A 17420-nucleotide genomic window follows, 5' to 3' on the forward strand; every position below is an offset into this window, starting at 1 on the left:
TTATTATTTATTTTTCTTATTTCGACCCACTTTTTTGTGGACAAGATAATTTGAAAATGGCTCAATCAAATATCTTAAAATTTGGCACACATATGTATAGGCATATGAACAAAACACAGCAAATTTTTTAACCTTGACCTTGACTGATGACGTCATCTAGGCACCATTTTGTGAAAATCAACATATGATCATATCTTCATAACGGAAAGTTTTTTCTTATTCATATTTTCCATGATCAAGGTCAATATCAGTTCAGTCAATTTCATGTCAAAAAACGCGCGCGTGCGCGTACGTCCGCGCGTCAATGCGCGCGCAAAATTTTTAAATGCTCAAAATCGTCTTAAAATCATTTTGCATACGTTTTAGGCCATTCTAAGCATTTTATAAAAAAATCGCGCACACGCGCATGCGCGCGCGTTTTCGCGCGTAAAACTATTACACAACATAAAATCGCATTTTTTTTCTTTCATGATATTTCTTATATTCTTTTGAACAATTTGATACCACGTTTATCTCTTTATGACCATTAATAACAAGATGAGCGTCCATTCAAGATAAATGTCCGTGTGCGCGAGCTCTTTTAATACATAGCATATATGGGCAAAAACAGGCATATACAAAATCCATTATAGCTCTGTAGAATGCAACTGGAAACCAATTTTTTTTCTTCATATTTTGATAGAGTGTGAGTCGGAGATATGATTTCATGTCTCATTTGGCCATTACAAATATTATGACGTCATCATAATGGCCTTGGAACTCAAAATACGAATTTGAATATTATGACGTCAGCATATTTATGGAAAATTGATTGTATCTCTGTAAATATTGATCGATTTTCTCTCAAATTTTGATATGTTGTAGCTAAGACAATTTTCTACAAGCTCAATAGACACCAATTTTAATTTTGATGACGTCATCATAGTGAAAATTTTGATTAAAGGCCTCATGTCAGAAATTTCATAATTCGGGTGTTATGCCTATAGAAGGTGAAGTCATGAATCTACATGATATTGTTTTTTAAGAATTTTTAAGCAGTATCTCGCTTATTTTTGCTCTATTTTGTCTCAAATTTTAGTTGACCAGCCCACCTATACTTGTTCCAAACAAGTATTACATGTCTAGTTTCGTACTGTTTTTCCATTGTCTTCCCGAATTTCCATTGTCTGAAATTCGTTCGTACGGCGTTCGTAGCAGTTCGTAATGGCATTTGTGACCGAGGCTAAACATGAAACCGGTTTATTCAAATTGTCTGCATACTTTTTAAACGAAGGTTTTTTAATAGTTTACCCGAGGCTTGCCCGAAATTACAAAAAGTTAAGTATGCATAATGGATTCCAAGCATTGTCGTTCATTCAATAATAACAGGCTTATGGAATAACTCGTCACTAGAAAAGAAACATCGATAAAATGTAATACGTAACATAATACATTTTATGGATGTTTCTTTTCTAGTCGTTAGGAAACTGGTCTATTGAGCAAGTAAGATGGAAATGAAAATAGGTGGAGGGGGGGGGGGGCACGCCAGATCCATCTTACTAATGACGAAATATTAACATGAGAACAAAATTGAGGGGAAAATATGTTTTTAAACGGGTGATGATGGCCCTAGTTCACAAATCTCCAACATAAGGCCAGTGACGATGATGATGATGATAATAATGACAACTATCAGGGGCGCAAATCCCGGGGGGATGGGGGGGATGCATCCCCCTGGCTCGAAGGAGGGGGGGGGGATGGCCTGTACAAAAATCCCCCTTAGATTACAAAAAAAAAGAGAGAAAAAAAAGGAAGAAGAAGAAGAAGAAGAAAAATGTGATTGTTTCAATTTCAGCATAATGCATGAGAAATGAGTTCTTTTTTTATGTATATATAAACTGTATAGCCTACACGTATACAGTATGTCACGAGTATAGTTGCGCGACGTGCGCGAACAAGCACTTCATAAACTTCAGAATAATGTTCGTTATTTTGCATGGTATTATTATAGCCCAGACGTAAAGTGCCCTCTTTTGGCCGATATTTTTCAGTTTTTAATGTTTTTGTTTTTTTTCCTTTTTTTTCCCCGCCCTCTTTTGGCTGATATTTCTCAGTTTGTAATGCTTTAATACATGTGTTTCAGCGTCATCATTCATATCATTTTCACCTCATAATAATCCATGGTTTGCAATGTTGTGTTGAGACAACACTCTGTGTTTCCCAGCTGACGAAGTTGGTTTTCAACTACCTGTAAAACTTGCTAGCAATGTGAACGGATTCCAAATTGATGAAAAAATTAAAAATTTGTCTCGATGTATATGTCCTTTCATCTCGTCTTTACGTAAATTTTCAATGTTTTTTAGTGCCTTCAAAATGTGTCATGAATATAAAAGTGTAGTGAGCCTTTCCGTAGAAAACTCTAAACAGCGACCGTCGCCCAAATCTTCTTGGTTTCTAGCTGGTGCAGTGCATGGTATAAACGGGCGTATAAACACGTACACGAGGCCGGGGTCTACCTACGTGCACGTTTACGCTAGTAGGATTTTGAAACTAGGGCAGAACTTTGAAGACGAGTGGGAATTTGGGAAGAATTTGATTTTATTCTCATTTAAACAAACAAGATACATATTTTTGTATTCATTAATAACAACATTTTTTTTAAATGGTAAAAAAAAAAACTTTTTTAAAATGCCGACCGTAGATTTTCAGATTTTTTGGTCGGTCGCAAAGGGCAATCCAACAAGTTTTTATTTTAGGCCTAATAATGAACATAAAGTGGTTGTGACCATATGGTTTATTCTTCAGAGATGAAATCTATATCTTTTCAGAACTTAGAGTTATAGAGATTGATCAATAAAGTTCTGAGAAGATATAAACTTGAATAAACAATAAACCATGTTATCCCAACCACGTTCTAAAAATAGGTAAGAAAAAACTATTCCAACTTTAGGGGCAATAATGTATGTAATAATAATGATAATAGTAATTATGATAATTAGTATAATAATAGTATAACAATTATTATCATACCAATAAGAATTAGAAATACAATGATAATGATAATAATAAGAATAAGTTAAAATGTTCTACAAGCACTCCCATTCGTTCATTTTTACTATTTTAAGCCATAGCATTATATAACTTCTTGTTCAAAGTTAAACGAAAGAATTCTCCTACACCCTTTTGGGATGATACTATAATAGTGAATTTTTTAAAATTTGAAAGAATGTTTGCTATGGAAATGATGTGTTTTTGACCTATTTATTTCGTATGCTTTAATACTACATTTATTTATGCAAATTTTAAAGTAATATATACCCAATTATCAGGGTTTCAGAACTTACATCGACTATAATAAAGATCTTGAATATCGTATTGCAAAAAAGAAAAACAAATTGCCCTTGCACTTTGAAAAATGGAAGCTTGTTTTATATTGTTGTATAGATACTAGACTAGTAAGTGTAAATTTAGTTTTCATGAGGTTTTGATCTACGTTGTACTTTTTTGTAAACTTTTCATAATTACTTGTTAATATTGTAATTGTATTTGATTGTTTCAATAAAATAGATTTAAAAAATAATAATTAAAATAAAATAATAACAAGGTCGGCCTTGTGGCCCTTACTGCCCCCGAGGGGACTACAACCTGAATTCCTAACCGATTCCTAAAGATTCCTAACAAGTCCTAACCATTTCCTAACAATTCCTAACAATTCCTAACCGATTCCTAACAAGTCCTAACATTTCGGGACAGGGGGCATAAAGAAAGGGGCGGAGACTTTGGTCACATGACTTTCCCTTGACAATAATTGACAAAAAGGGACAGTTGAGGGCGCTTAATTTGAAATTGGTCGTGTTCTCCTGCTCCTCAACTTTGACTGAGTGCTTTCCAGCATATTTTGCTCTTCCTTTAACTTTTTCTGTGAGTGCCCTCAAATTTTTTTGAAATAGTGTCATAAAAATAATAATAAAAAAAAGAAGGAAAATAATTACATTAAGGTTGCCCTATGTGGCAGGGCGGCCTTGTGGCCCAATGGATAAGGCATCTGACTACGAATCAGGGGATTCCAGGTTCGAGTCCTGGCAAGGTCGAATTTTTTGTAATTTTGAAATAGTGCCATAAAAATAATAATTAAAAAAAAGGAAAAATAATAACATTGAGGTTTCCCTTATTGGCAGGGCGGCCTTGTGGCCCAATGGATAAGGCATCTGACTACGAATCAGGGGATTCCAGGTTCGAGTCCTGGCAAGGTCGAATTTTTTGTAATTTTGAAATAGTGCCATAAAAATGATAATTAAAAAAAAGGGAAAATAATAACATTGAGGTTTCCCTTTGTGGCAGGGCGGCCTTGTGGCCCAATGGATAAGGCATCTGACTACGAATAAGGGGATTCCAGGTTCGAGTCCTGGCAAGGTCGAATTTTTTGTAATTTTGAAATAGTGCCATAAAAATAATAACTAGAATTTAAATCGTCACGAGGACGATTAAGGTGGTCTGTTTTCAAGTCTTATGATAGATTATAATATTTACTATATTGAGAAAGGAAGAAGTTATATAGACATGTAAAGAATGATCATTATCATGATGATCATGATGATGATGATCTTGATAGTAATGGTGATGACGATGATGATGATGATGATCATCATGATGATGTTGATGATTATCATCAACAGACCATGATGACAGACTGAAAAAAATGAGAGAACATTTAGATAGTAATTATAGTCTCAGCTTCAACATACTCAAAAATCAACAAAAATCAAGCCAAAATAACGGCGATATTGCTCGCAAAAGACAAGAATGTAGAATCCAGATTTTGAGAAAAAGTCATCTCCCATAAGGATTACACGCAAAAAGTAATGGATCAAGTGATAATAGGGTAATAATAAAGTAAATATGGTTCAGGTTTATTACATTATTTGCGATTGTACGTGTTAATATTCAAAGGAGATGGTACAGTGAAAGGTCAAAAAGAAAAAGAAAGGGAAGAAGAAAAATTGTTGGAGACGCCCGTGATGATGATGATGATATATTGATAATGATCATGATCATGCTGACATCTGATTGAAAAAATGAGGGAGACATTTAGATAGCATATAGTCTCAACTACAACATACTTAAAAATCAACAAAAACCAAGTGGAAATAACAGCGATGATTGCTCGCAAAAGAACGGAATGTAGAATCCAGATTTGAGAAAAAGTCATCTCCCATATAGAGAAATTAAGAGAGAAATTATATAGACATGTAGATGTAAACAATGATGATCATAATGATGATGAAGATGATGATCTTGATAGTAATGGTGATGATGATGATGATTATTATAATGATAATGTTAATGATGATGATGATGATGTTGATGATCATGCATGATCATGATCCTGATGATTTTGATGATGATCATCGTCAGACCATATGATGATGATCATGATGATATTGATGATGATCATGATGATAGTGATCGATGATGATCATTTATGAGCGTGATCCTGACATCTGATTGAAAAAATGAGGGAACATTTTAGATAACATATAGTCTCAGCTACAACATACTCAAAAATCAACAAAAACCAAGCAGAAATAATGGCGATTATATTGCTCGCCAAACGGACAGGAATGTAGAATCCAGATTTCAGACCATGATGATGATCATCATCATCATTATGATAATGATGATCATGAGCGTGATCCTGACATCTGATTGAAAAAATGAGGAGACATTTAGATAACATATAGTCTCAGCTACAACATACTCAAAAATCAACAAAAACCAAGCAGAAATAATGGCGATATTGCTCGCAAAAGACAGGAATGTAGAATCCAGATTTCAGAAAAAGTCACCTTCGATAGGCACGCAAATTACGAAAATTCTGACATGTCGCATTTAATCGAAATTTTCACTATGATGACGTCATCAAAATGAAAAATGGTGAGATATAAATAAAGAGAAGGAAAGAGGAAGACGGTACGTTATATAGTCATGTAAAAATACATGAGCTGGACAGAGGGATAAAAGATCGAGGAATCAGAAATGCGCATGTCTTGGAAGGAGAGAGGATATAGCGGGAGGATGGTGGTATATAGGTATACGTACGTGAAATAAGAATACAAAGCTAGCCAAAGATAGGCAACGGAAAGAGCTAGGGAAAATTAAGGAGCAATGGAATAAGGCCAGAAAAAAAAAAAACAAAACATGTTTAGCGTCCTGTTTTTTGGAAAAATAGGAAGGAGGAGGCCCCTTTTTTTTTTTTTTTTTCTTTCAAAATGGCCGCTCAAAATGGCCGCTCGGTACATTTTCCCTGTCAGTCGGGCTACTTTTCAAGATGGCCGCCGACATTTTATGTTTTTTTTTCTTTAAAAATTTTTTTTAAAAAAAATCAAAAAAAAATCAAAAAAAATCAAAAAAATAATAGGAGGCGGCCCCCAAAAAGGAAGCGGGCGGAGACGCTAAACATGTATATTCTTTTTACATGGCCTAAACGACAAGGTATCAGATATCCATTGTTTTGACATTCCTTTTCCCTTAGATATAAACACGCAAAATCATGCATTTCGTGAGAAATTATATGCGCGAGAAATATACTGGGCGAATTGTCTGTAGGGCGAATTTAATCTGACCAAGATTTTGGCCGATTCGAATTGCATAGACACTCGTACTCATGATCATGGTCATATGAGTTCTGAGAACTGCTGTTTAGTTGTGCTGTCGTGCTGATTGCTAGCTTAGTTTTGGTAAGAATTCGGTTGTTGCTATTGTATTACTTTATCGTGAATCCTTTCTTATTAGTTTGTTGGAGATTTTGCGTTATCGCATAAGTGTGTGAGTGTATTTAAACTTTTAAAGGCATTGACTTTGTTTATAATAATGTGTGCAGTTTTACAAATCAAGTCTGAGATGCGATACATCTTACGTATACATGTACCGGTATACCGGTATAGGGTCTGCGTGTTATCATATCAGCTCAGTGAGTGTGATTGTGATTGAATTTTGAAGCCCTACGAAAAACGAAAAGGAAGTGTTTCAAAAAAGTGAAAATCTTTGACTCAGTTTGACTTTGATTGACCGGTTTTACCATACTCATTTCCCCCAATAGACTGTAAAGTGTAGACCGTAGACGTAGTCTAGATCTAGACCTAGTTCTAGATCTAGGTCTAAGTCAGTGTTATATTAATTAAAAACCGTAAGTCGGTAGGGATCTAGGCCTACTACTAGATCTAGATACTATATCTGACTATAGGCCTAGATCATAGATCTAGACTAGACCTAGATCTAGTCTAGATCTATTAATTTCTAATTCAAATCATAAATATCTTGATAGTTGATAATTAGACAGGTCACAGCTGACAGGCGATCGGCTTGTAAAAGTCATGGGATAATAATTATCCCCTCGCCAAAGAAGGAGGGGATCTAGACAAGACCCCTGTATATTATGCTGCTCGCTGTCGAAGCCCTTCCTTCTGAAGTTCTGTGTGCCTTAACAAATCTGGTTTAAAATCAATAACTTTAGTAATGTCCGATATGAAGGTACATGCTATCAAAATACAGCATAAGTTCAGTTTCGGAGTATGTAGGTCAAAGGTCATAGCTCATTAAATGTGCAAATCTGGTTTCTATTCGATAACTTTAGTAATGTTTGACGGATTTTAATGAAATTTGATATGAAGGTAAATGGTATAAAAACACCGCATAAGTTGAGTTTCGGAGTATGTAGGTCAAAGGTCATAGCTCATTAAATATGCGAATCTGGTTTCTGTTCGATAACTTTAGTAATATTTGATGGATTTTCATGAAATTCGATATGAAGGTACAGGGTATAAAAACGAGGCATAAGTTCAATTTCCGAGTATGTAGGTCAAAGGTCATGGCTCATTAAATATGCAAATCTGGTTTCCGATCGATAACTTTAGTAATGTTTGACAGATTTTAATCAAATTTGATATGAAGGTACATGCTATCAAAATACAGCATATGTTCAGTTTCGGAGTATGTAGGTCAAAGGTCATAGCTCATTAAATGTGCAAATCTTGTTTGTGTTCGATAACTTTAGTAATGTTTGACGGATTTTAATGAAATTTGATAGGAAGGTACATGCTATCAAAATACAGCATAAGTTCAGTTTCGGAGTATGTAGGTCAAAGGTCATAGCTCATTAAATATGCGAATCTGGTTTCTGTTTGATAACTTTAGTATTATTTGATGGATTTTCATGAAATTCGATATGAAGGTACATAGATCTAGTATAAAAACACAGCATAAGTTCAATTTCCGAGTATGTAGGTCAAAGGTCATAGCTCATTAAATGTGCAAATCTGGTTTGTGTTCGATAACTTTAGTAATGTTTGACGGATTTTAATGAAATTTGATAGGAAGGTACATGCTATCAAAATACAGCATAAGTTCAGTTTCGGAGTATGTAGGTCAAAGGTCATAGCTCATTAAATATGCGAATCTGGTTTGTGTTCGATAACTTTAGTAATGTTTGACGGATTTTAATGAAATTTGATAGGAAGGTACATGCTATCAAAATACAGCATAAGTTCAGTTTCGGAGTATGTAGGTCAAAGGTCATAGCTCATTAAATATGCGAATCTGGTTTCTGTTTGATAACTTTAGTATTATTTGATGGATTTTCATGAAATTCGATATGAAGGTACATAGTATAAAAACACAGCATAAGTTCAATTTCCGAGTATGTAGGTCAAAGGTCATAGCTCATTAAATATGCGAATCTGGTTTCCAATCGATAACTTTAGTAATGTTTGACAGATTTTAATCAAATTTGATATGAAGGTACATGGCATCAAAACACGGCCTAAGTTTGATTTCCCAGTATGTAGGTCAAAGGTCATAGCTCATTAAATATGCAAATCTGGTTTCTGTTTGATAACTTTAGTATTATTTGATGGATTTTCATGAAATTTGATATGAAGGTAAATGGTATAAAAACACAGCATAAGTTCAATTTCGGAGTATGTAGGTCAAAGGTCATAGCTCATTAAATATGCGAATCTGGTTTCTGACATCGATAACTTTAGTAATGTTTGAAGAATTTTAATCAAATTTGATATGAAAGTACATGGCATCAAAACATGGCCTTAGTTTGATTTCCCAGTATGTACCCTGCGAGGGGATGCTATGCTTTGCGTTGACTTGTTTTATTTATGTCATTTAGCATTATGAATGAGGGCTCATTATTTGTATTTATTGTAATATATTGATATTGGTATTTTATTAAATGTAATTTTTTGTTTTGTTTGTATTTTAGGTTACTGAGAGTTGAAGAGAGAGTTGCAGAAAGTAAGTTGATATGCTTAGAAAGGCTGAAGTCAAGTAGTTTTTAAATTAAAGCTATGATGGAATGAAACAGATCCGCATAATTGGGAACAATTGAATGCAGAATACGAAAGCTATGGCTTTAAGAAATTTTCTATATAACTTTTTGACACTACCAAGTTACTTTTAATTATGTCAGTAAAGGTATAGACCAGTTTTGGAAAAGCCCCCCTCTCAAAAAATGAAATGGTACCTTTTTTTAACAATCATGTGAAAGAATATGTTTTGACTAATACCTGATGATACAAATTTTGATACTAATTGATATATTTGGTAAATTATTATATCTATCCGGAGTGGATAGATATCGCGCATGTGTCGCATAGTCCCATATACATCTTTCTGTGTACAGTGCTTGTAACTTTACCATGACTGGGTCAAATTTCTCATCATTTTGATGATCCAGAACCTTTCAGTACACACCAATACTTACCGTATATGCTAGATGATCAACCTTTTGTGATCGATTTCACAACGTTTTTTTCGCAATGCAATCGCATGACCAAAACTGGTCTTGAATGAGGGCTCACTATTTGTATTTATTTTTGTAATATATTCATATTGGTTTTTTATAAAATGCAATTGTTTTTTTCTTTTCTTTTTTTATTTCTAGTGCTTTTAATCAACAAATGTCAGTTTGATTAAAGAAATGACCCACACCAGACAGTTATTTCTGTCTATGACTCTCTATGTTTTGCTGGAGTGTGGGGTGGGGGGGGGGGGGGGGGGGGAGTCACAGGTTGAACATTGGCACATAGAGAGGTCAAAAGTCATTTGAGTTCCAGCGTTAAAGTTTACCTGCAACCTCAGCTACACTACAAACACAAACACATTTTACCTTCACACATGTAAAATATCAATGCAATAATTTTACTCGTATCAAAGGGGGAGGGAGTAAATGCAGTGGAAGCAGGTGAAAGGCAGTAGCATAACATGTAATACCCCTTCTCAAAGTTTATGGGATGTTGCATTCTATGGCAGATATTTCAAAATCAGCTTGCGATAGGCCCTACAATTCTTCTATGGCAATGGACATTGCGATATTCTAGTTATTTTCACAAGTGGGCGAGACACAACATCGCTAATGCCTTGTTTAAACTGAAAAGTCATCCACAAAGTAGATGAGGTTTAGACATTGGTCAGTTAAAAATTTATGTTGTGCCACCACCCATGATAATGTCATTACAGAAATGGTACAATTTGAAACAGGGAAAGAGCTTAAAATGAAAATGCATTGAAGTACTGTACCTAAACAAAATATTGATATTAACATTATTTCTGAACTGTTGGTTCTTACAAAAGTTATTGATTTCGGTCTAAGTTGCAGTTTGGGATGTAATGTGGTGTTTGAATCTTTCCATTTCAGATTTGATAGATCTACTCTTACTGTTGGACAGTTACTGAGAGAGAAGCAAGGAGGCAGAGGTAAATTCAGCTCTTACTGTTGGACAGTTAGTGAGAGGGAAGCAGGGAGGAAGAGGTGAATAGAGCTCTTATTGTTGAACATTTACTGAGAGAGAAGCAAGGAGGCAGAGGTAAATAGAGTTGTTACTGTTGGACAGTTATTGAGAGACGAGCAAGGAGGAAGAGGTGAATAGAGCTCTTACTGTTGGACAGTTACTGACACAGAAGCAAGGAGGCAGAGGTGAATAGAGCTCTTACTGTTGGACAGTTACTGACACAGAAGCAAGGAGGCAGAGGTGAATAGAACTCTTACTGTTGGACAGTTAATGAGAGAGAAGCAAGGAGGCAGAGGTAAACAGAACTCTTATTGTTGGACAGTTACTGACACAGAAGCAAGGAGGCAGAGGTGAATAGAACTCTTACTGTTGGACAGTTAATGAGAGAGAAGCAAGGAGGCAGAGGTAAATAGAGTTGTTACTGTTGGACAGTTATTGAGAGACAAGCAAGGAGGAAGAGGTGAATAGAGCTTTTACTGTTGGACAGTTACTGAGACAGAAGCAAGGAGGCAGAGGTGAATAGAGCTCTTACTGTTGGACAGTTACTGACACAGAAGCAAGGAGGCAGAGGTGAATAGAACTCTTACTGTTGGACAGTTAATGAGAGAGAAGCAAGGAGGCAGAGGTAAACAGAACTCTTATTGTTGGACAGTTACTGACACAGAAGCAAGGAGGCAGAGGTGAATAGAACTCTTACTGTTGGACAGTTAATGAGAGACGAGCAAGGAGGAAGAGGTGAATAGAGCTCTTACTGTTGGACAGTTACTGACACAGAAGCAAGGAGGCAGAGGTGAATAGAGCTCTTACTGTTGGACAGTTAATGAGAGAGAAGCAAGGAGGCAGAGGTAAACAGAACTCTTATTGTTGGACAGTTACTGACACAGAAGCAAGGAGGCAGAGGTGAATAGAACTCTTACTGTTGGACTGTTAATGAGAGAGAAGCAAGGAGGCAGAGGTAAATAGAGTTGTTACTGTTGGACAGTTATTGAGAGACAAGCAAGGAGGAAGAGGTGAAAAGAGCTGTTACTGTTGGACAGTTACTGAGACAGAAGCAAAGAGGCAGAGGTGAATAGAGCTCTTACTGTTGGACAGTTACTGACACAGAAGCAAGGAGGCAGAGGTGAATAGAACTCTTACTGTTGGACAGTTAATGAGAGAGAAGCAAGGAGGCAGAGGTAAACAGAACTCTTACTGTTGGACAGTTACTGACACAGAAGCAAGGAGGCAGAGGTGAATAGAACTCTTACTGTTGGACAGTTAATGAGAGAGAAGCAAGGAGGCAGAGGTAAACAGAACTCTTACTGTTGGACAGTTACTGACACAGAAGCAAGGAGGCAGAGGTGAATAGAACTCTTACTGTTGGACAGTTAATGAGACAGAAGCAAGGAGGCAGAGGTGAATAGAGCTCTTACTGTTGGACAGTTACTGACACAGAAGCAAGGAGGCAGAGGTGAATAGAACTCTTACTTTTGGACAGTTAATGAGAGAGAAGCAAGGAGGCAGAGGTAAACAGAACTCTTACTGTTGGACAGTTACTGACACAGAAGCAAGGAGGCAGAGGTGAATAGAACTCTTACTGTTGGACAGTTAATGAGAGAGAAGCAAGGAGGCAGAGGTAAACAGAACTCTTACTGTTGGACAGTTACTGACACAGAAGCAAGGAGGCAGAGGTGAATAGAACTCTTACTGTTGGACAGTTAATGAGAGAGAAGCAAGGAGGCAGAGGTAAATAGAGTTGTTACTGTTGGACAGTTATTGAGAGACAAGCAAGGAGGAAGAGGTGAATAGAGCTGTTACTGTTGGACAGTTACTGAGACAGAAGCAAGGAGGCAGAGGTGAATAGAGCTCTTACTGTTGGACAGTTAATGAGTGTTGCTATTCTGTTTACATCGCGAGGGTTTACTCTCCAAAGAACTCACCAAAGAACTTGCACTTGAACTTGCACTTGAACTTACACTTGCACTTGAACTTGCACTTGAACTTGCACTTGAACTATCTTGAACTATCTTGAACTATCTTGAACTATCTTGAACTATCTTGAACTCTCCAAACAACTCTCCAAAGAACTTGCACTTAAACTTGCACTTGAACTTATACTTGAACTTGCACTTGAACTATCTTGAACTATCTTGAACTATCTTGAACTATCTTGAACTATTTTGAACTATTTTGAACTATCTTGAACTGTCCAAAGAACTTTCCAAAGAACTTGCACTTGAACTTGTATTTGAACTAGCACTTGAACTTGAACTATCTTGAACCTTGAATCTGGAAATCTTGAATCGAATCAAAACTGGAACAGAATATTTCTAAAGATTGTATTGCCATTTTTAGAAGACATAATTATTGTCAATTATAAAGAAATTATTGGCAGTTTCTAGAAGGATTTAACAAAACTCCCTGTAAAGTTGAGAAGTATGTAGAAAAGGCATTGACTGGTATCCCTGTTATGAGAACAGGGTTTTAAATTGTTTAAAATGGCTTTGAGCTTTACAATCTTTTTTCTTTTTCTCCCTGTTCAAGCAATAGTGATGACAGTAGGAAGCTTTTGATGCACTTTGTAGGAAAACCAGAATTGCAGGGTGTTGTAAAATGGAAGGGGGGGGGGGTGGAGGTAGGGGTCTCAACATGTAAATGAGCATGTTATTTTATAGGAATCATGTATAGTGTCCCAAAATAACGAATTTATGTACATTTTGTGGATAAAAATGATTAATATCTGTATATATATATATATATATATGTATTGTAGCATAATCTTACCTCACAAACGTTAAAATTTTTGCCTTCTGAAAGATGGATGATGCTCCTTTTCATTTTAACAAACCTTTTAATATTTACCCCCTCTCGTTACAGGTGTCTGGCTGTCACTTATGTGTTTGTGTTTGTCTCCTGGAAAAGTAATTGTTTTATGTTGACATCTTTTCATTGTATACATTTGAACCAAAGAACCTTCATCTCACCTCTTTTCCTAATCTCAGAAGAGATCCTGCTCTCAGAAGAGAGTGTCCCACACTCAAGAAGGGTGTGCGTCTTTATCCATTTCATCACATTTCACCCACGGGAGACCGTGGTAGAGTTGTATAAAGAATCCACAGAAGAAATTACTGAAAAAGAAAAGAAAATACTGAAAAAGAAAAGAAAATACTGAAAAAGAAAACAGGAACCAGGTGAGACTCCTGGATATATAATCAATAACAGGAAGCAGGTGAAACTCCTGGATATATAAGCAATAACAGGAACCAGGTGAGACTCCTGGATAAATAAGCAATAACAGGAACCAGGTGAGACTCCTGGATAAATAAGCAATAACAGGAAGCAGGTGAAACTCCTGGATATATAATCAATAACAGGAACCAGGTGAGACTCCTGGATAAATAAGCAATAACAGGAACCAGGTGAGACTCCTGGATAAATAAGCAATAACAGGGACAGTGTGTTAGAAAAACAAACAGGCTTGATAGGAATAAATACAATTTATCAAATTACAGTTTTGAGAAATAAAAGGCAAGTTTGCAAAAAGTGGGAAACAAACTTGGGATATTTTCAGTTGTAGGGATACAATAAAGTGTGTTTGCTTACAAAGAACTTTGGGTGAGCGTATTGGAAATTCATTAACCAGTGATAAGATTAATTAATCAGAAGAAAAGCAGGATATTTGATCGTTTACAGATTTTTTTCAAAAGGAAGTAAGCGTGGTAAAATTGAAAAAGGAGTGGGGAAAATTGAAGAAAGAAAAGAAGGTTTAGAAATACAAGTGAACTAGAGTAGTTGGATAGAAGATATTTGATTACAGAGGTTTTTAGGTTAAAAGAAAAAGAAGTGAGTTTGAAAAATTACAAAGAGAGTGAGTAAAATTGAAGTCAAGAGAACAAGTAACCTTGAGTAGTTTGAAAGAGCATATTTTATTACAGAGAGGTTTTTTTAAAGAAAGGAGTAAGCTTTAAATTACAAAGAGTGAGGACGATTGAAGAGAGTAAGGTTCAAAAGTTTATAGAGTTAGAAAAAAAAAAGGAAGTGACTGATAAATTATACATACTGAAGTCAAGTGTGGAGAATTGAAGAGAATTAAGTGCAGAGATAGAAGTGGGCTTGAGTAGTTGCAGAGAGGGTATTTGATCATTCACAGATTTTGTTTAAAAAATCCCTGATAAATTACAAAAAGATTGAGGAAAATTGAAGTAAGAGGAAACGTAAATACAAGTGAGCTTAGGTGGTTGGAAAGAAAATATTTGATTAGAGAGTTTTTAGAATAAAAAGACCGGAACTTGGTAAATTACATATTCGTGAGGAAAATTAAAGCCAGAGAACAAGATTGAGAAATAAAGTGGGCTTAAGAACTTTGATAGAGGATATTTGATGACACTTTTTTTTTTAATTTAAGAAAGAGGTAAGCTTGATTAATTACAAAAGCGTGAGAAAAGTTGAAGTAAGAGAATAAAGTCCAGAACTTACAGAGTTTAGAGAAAAGGAGGTGTCTTTGATAAGTTGAACATATTAAAAAAAAGGAAAAAAAGGGTGAGGAAATACAAGTGGGCTTGAGAAGTTGCAGAGAAGGTATTTTATCATTTACAGAGTTTTGGAGAAAAGAAGGGAGCGTGATAAATAAAAAGAATAAGGAAATTATTAAAGAGATCAAGGTAGAAAAATACAAGTGGGCTTGAGTGGTTGGAAAGAAAATATTTGATCACAGATTTTCTTTTCTTTTTTTTAAAGTGAGCTTGATAAATAACAAAAGTAGAAAAATTGAAGTAAGAGAACAAGGTTTAGGAAAAACATATAAGCTTAAGTAGTTTCATAGAGAGTAGGAAACGTGTTAATATAACTAATATTCAAGTAATTAACTAAAGTTTGTTGATAAAGAAGAGAGTTGAAGGAAATTTTGATAATGATATTCAGTGTTTGTATTAAGTGACTTTCATTACAAGGAAAATAACAGTATAATAAACCCTTAAGTGTGAAAAGGGGATAAACAATTTTGCATCGAGAGTGACAGAGTCCACTTGCGAGTCTGCTTCATTGACAAACAGATTTTAAAAATTGTCAGGGAACTAAAAGTTTTTAATAAAGTATTGCACTTTGAAGAGATATATTGCAGAATAGATACAAAGATTCGTACGTGAAATCTTTAAAAGTATTACCTTCTTGTACATCCAAAACACATCAAGGCATTTATTTGAATATTACTAATTAGACTGTAAACTTTTAATATTGTGCATTTTATGCCTATTGCGATAAAGAGATTGAAAATGGCTGCCACTCAATTCAGCTCTATTGTTCATGAGATTCTAAGCATGCTTTCCAGTTACACATCGATGATCAACACAGATGTTGATGAATGTTATTGCATGGATAAGATCAATAAAAGTGACAACTATGTAACATGCGAGTCTTGTACCAACCATTTCCATGTGACATGTGAGGAATACTTGAACAATGACAAACTTGCTGACCAGAGATTGATTTGGATTTGCTCATGCTGTGGTCATAGCAATATTGGCGATCGAATATTTGACAAAGTATGTATTCCATCTCATTATAACAGATATGAGCCTCTCATGTCAGCAGATGATGATGATGACAATGACGATGAGAACATGGAGATCTTCAAACAGACAAGACGAGTAAGGACATCAAAGAAGAGGTATGTTAAAGTAAAAAGGAGCACGCTGTTTGCAGAGCCATGTAGCAGATATGAAAATGGTGTAACAGACAATCTGTCTCATTTCATAGATCAAAACTTGCTCAATGAAGAAGTTGACGATAAGTGGGTGAAAGTGAAATGCAAGAGAGCAAAACTGATGGCAAGAAAAAGAGAAGAAAGATTGCATTCAAATTCAAAAGAAGAAAATGAACAGGACAAAAGGCAGAAAAGATCAATTCATGGTGTATTGTTGGAACCAGGTGTTACCTACATTGGCAAAGCATTCAAGACATTTTATGGGAGTCGTAAGAGAAAAAACACAGTACACAAAAAAGAGTGTAAGGTGAAGCAGAAAATGAAAAATGAAGAAGAAGATGTCAGTGTGCAATCCTATGCAGAAAATCTATTGAGCATTTATGCTTGCAGTGTGCAATCTCTACATTCTATGAAGGTTTACAATGAAGCCTGTGAAGAAATGGAAAGAATGCAAAATCAATCATACGCTGACGTAACTGCTAGTTTGTCTCCATTGTCAAAACCAGATTCTGATCAACGCTCTAACCAAAGAACTTGCAACATTCTGGAAAAGATGCAGGATTTGAGACGATACAGAGTCTACGCAGGAGGTAAAAGAGGAAGAGGTCGAAAAAGGAACATGAAAGGTCAGTCTTCCAAAGCCGGGAAAAAAGGCACTGATGGAAATCACTCTTCTGATAAATCAGAGATTAGATTTGACAAAGATGAAGGAATAGAATTAGCAGTAAAGAATGAGAAGCTGGATACAAAGAAATCTATGAATGCAAGTGACCAAGGACTTGATCCAAATACATGTAAAAATGATGAACACTCAGACCAGCATATTTGCAATATGAAAGACAACAAAGGTTCAGATGGAGTTGTGCAGGACGATTCAAAGAATAATCTGTTGCAATCAAATTTTGATGAAAATAGGGAAATTGAAACAGACGATGATAGTGGCAGTGATGTTCATATACCAG

At 35.5% G+C, this 17420-nt stretch overlaps 1 long non-coding RNA gene and 3 other non-coding genes across 4 annotated transcripts; all 4 read left to right on the plus strand.

Annotated features, from left to right (window-relative positions):
* Nucleotides 1-3997: 3997 nt before the first annotated feature.
* TRNAR-ACG lies at nucleotides 3998-4070 on the plus strand. Its single transcript has one exon. It is a non-coding gene; the product is annotated as a tRNA-Arg (tRNA).
* Nucleotides 4071-4160: 90 nt separating this feature from the next.
* On the plus strand, nucleotides 4161-4233 carry TRNAR-ACG. Its single transcript has one exon. It is a non-coding gene; the product is annotated as a tRNA-Arg (tRNA).
* Nucleotides 4234-4323: 90 nt separating this feature from the next.
* On the plus strand, nucleotides 4324-4396 carry TRNAR-ACG. Its single transcript has one exon. It is a non-coding gene; the product is annotated as a tRNA-Arg (tRNA).
* Nucleotides 4397-6633: 2237 nt separating this feature from the next.
* On the plus strand, nucleotides 6634-17283 carry LOC115923542. The gene is made up of 5 exons (XR_004063956.1): nucleotides 6634-6716; nucleotides 9251-9282; nucleotides 10685-11293; nucleotides 13635-16422; nucleotides 16965-17283. It is a non-coding gene; the product is annotated as an uncharacterized LOC115923542 (long non-coding RNA).
* The last annotated feature ends 137 nt before the right edge of the window (nucleotides 17284-17420 follow it).

This window comes from Strongylocentrotus purpuratus, unplaced genomic scaffold, assembly GCF_000002235.5.
Source record: "Strongylocentrotus purpuratus isolate Spur 01 unplaced genomic scaffold, Spur_5.0 spur5_scaffold_14, whole genome shotgun sequence".
NCBI lineage: Eukaryota > Metazoa > Echinodermata > Echinoidea > Camarodonta > Strongylocentrotidae > Strongylocentrotus > Strongylocentrotus purpuratus.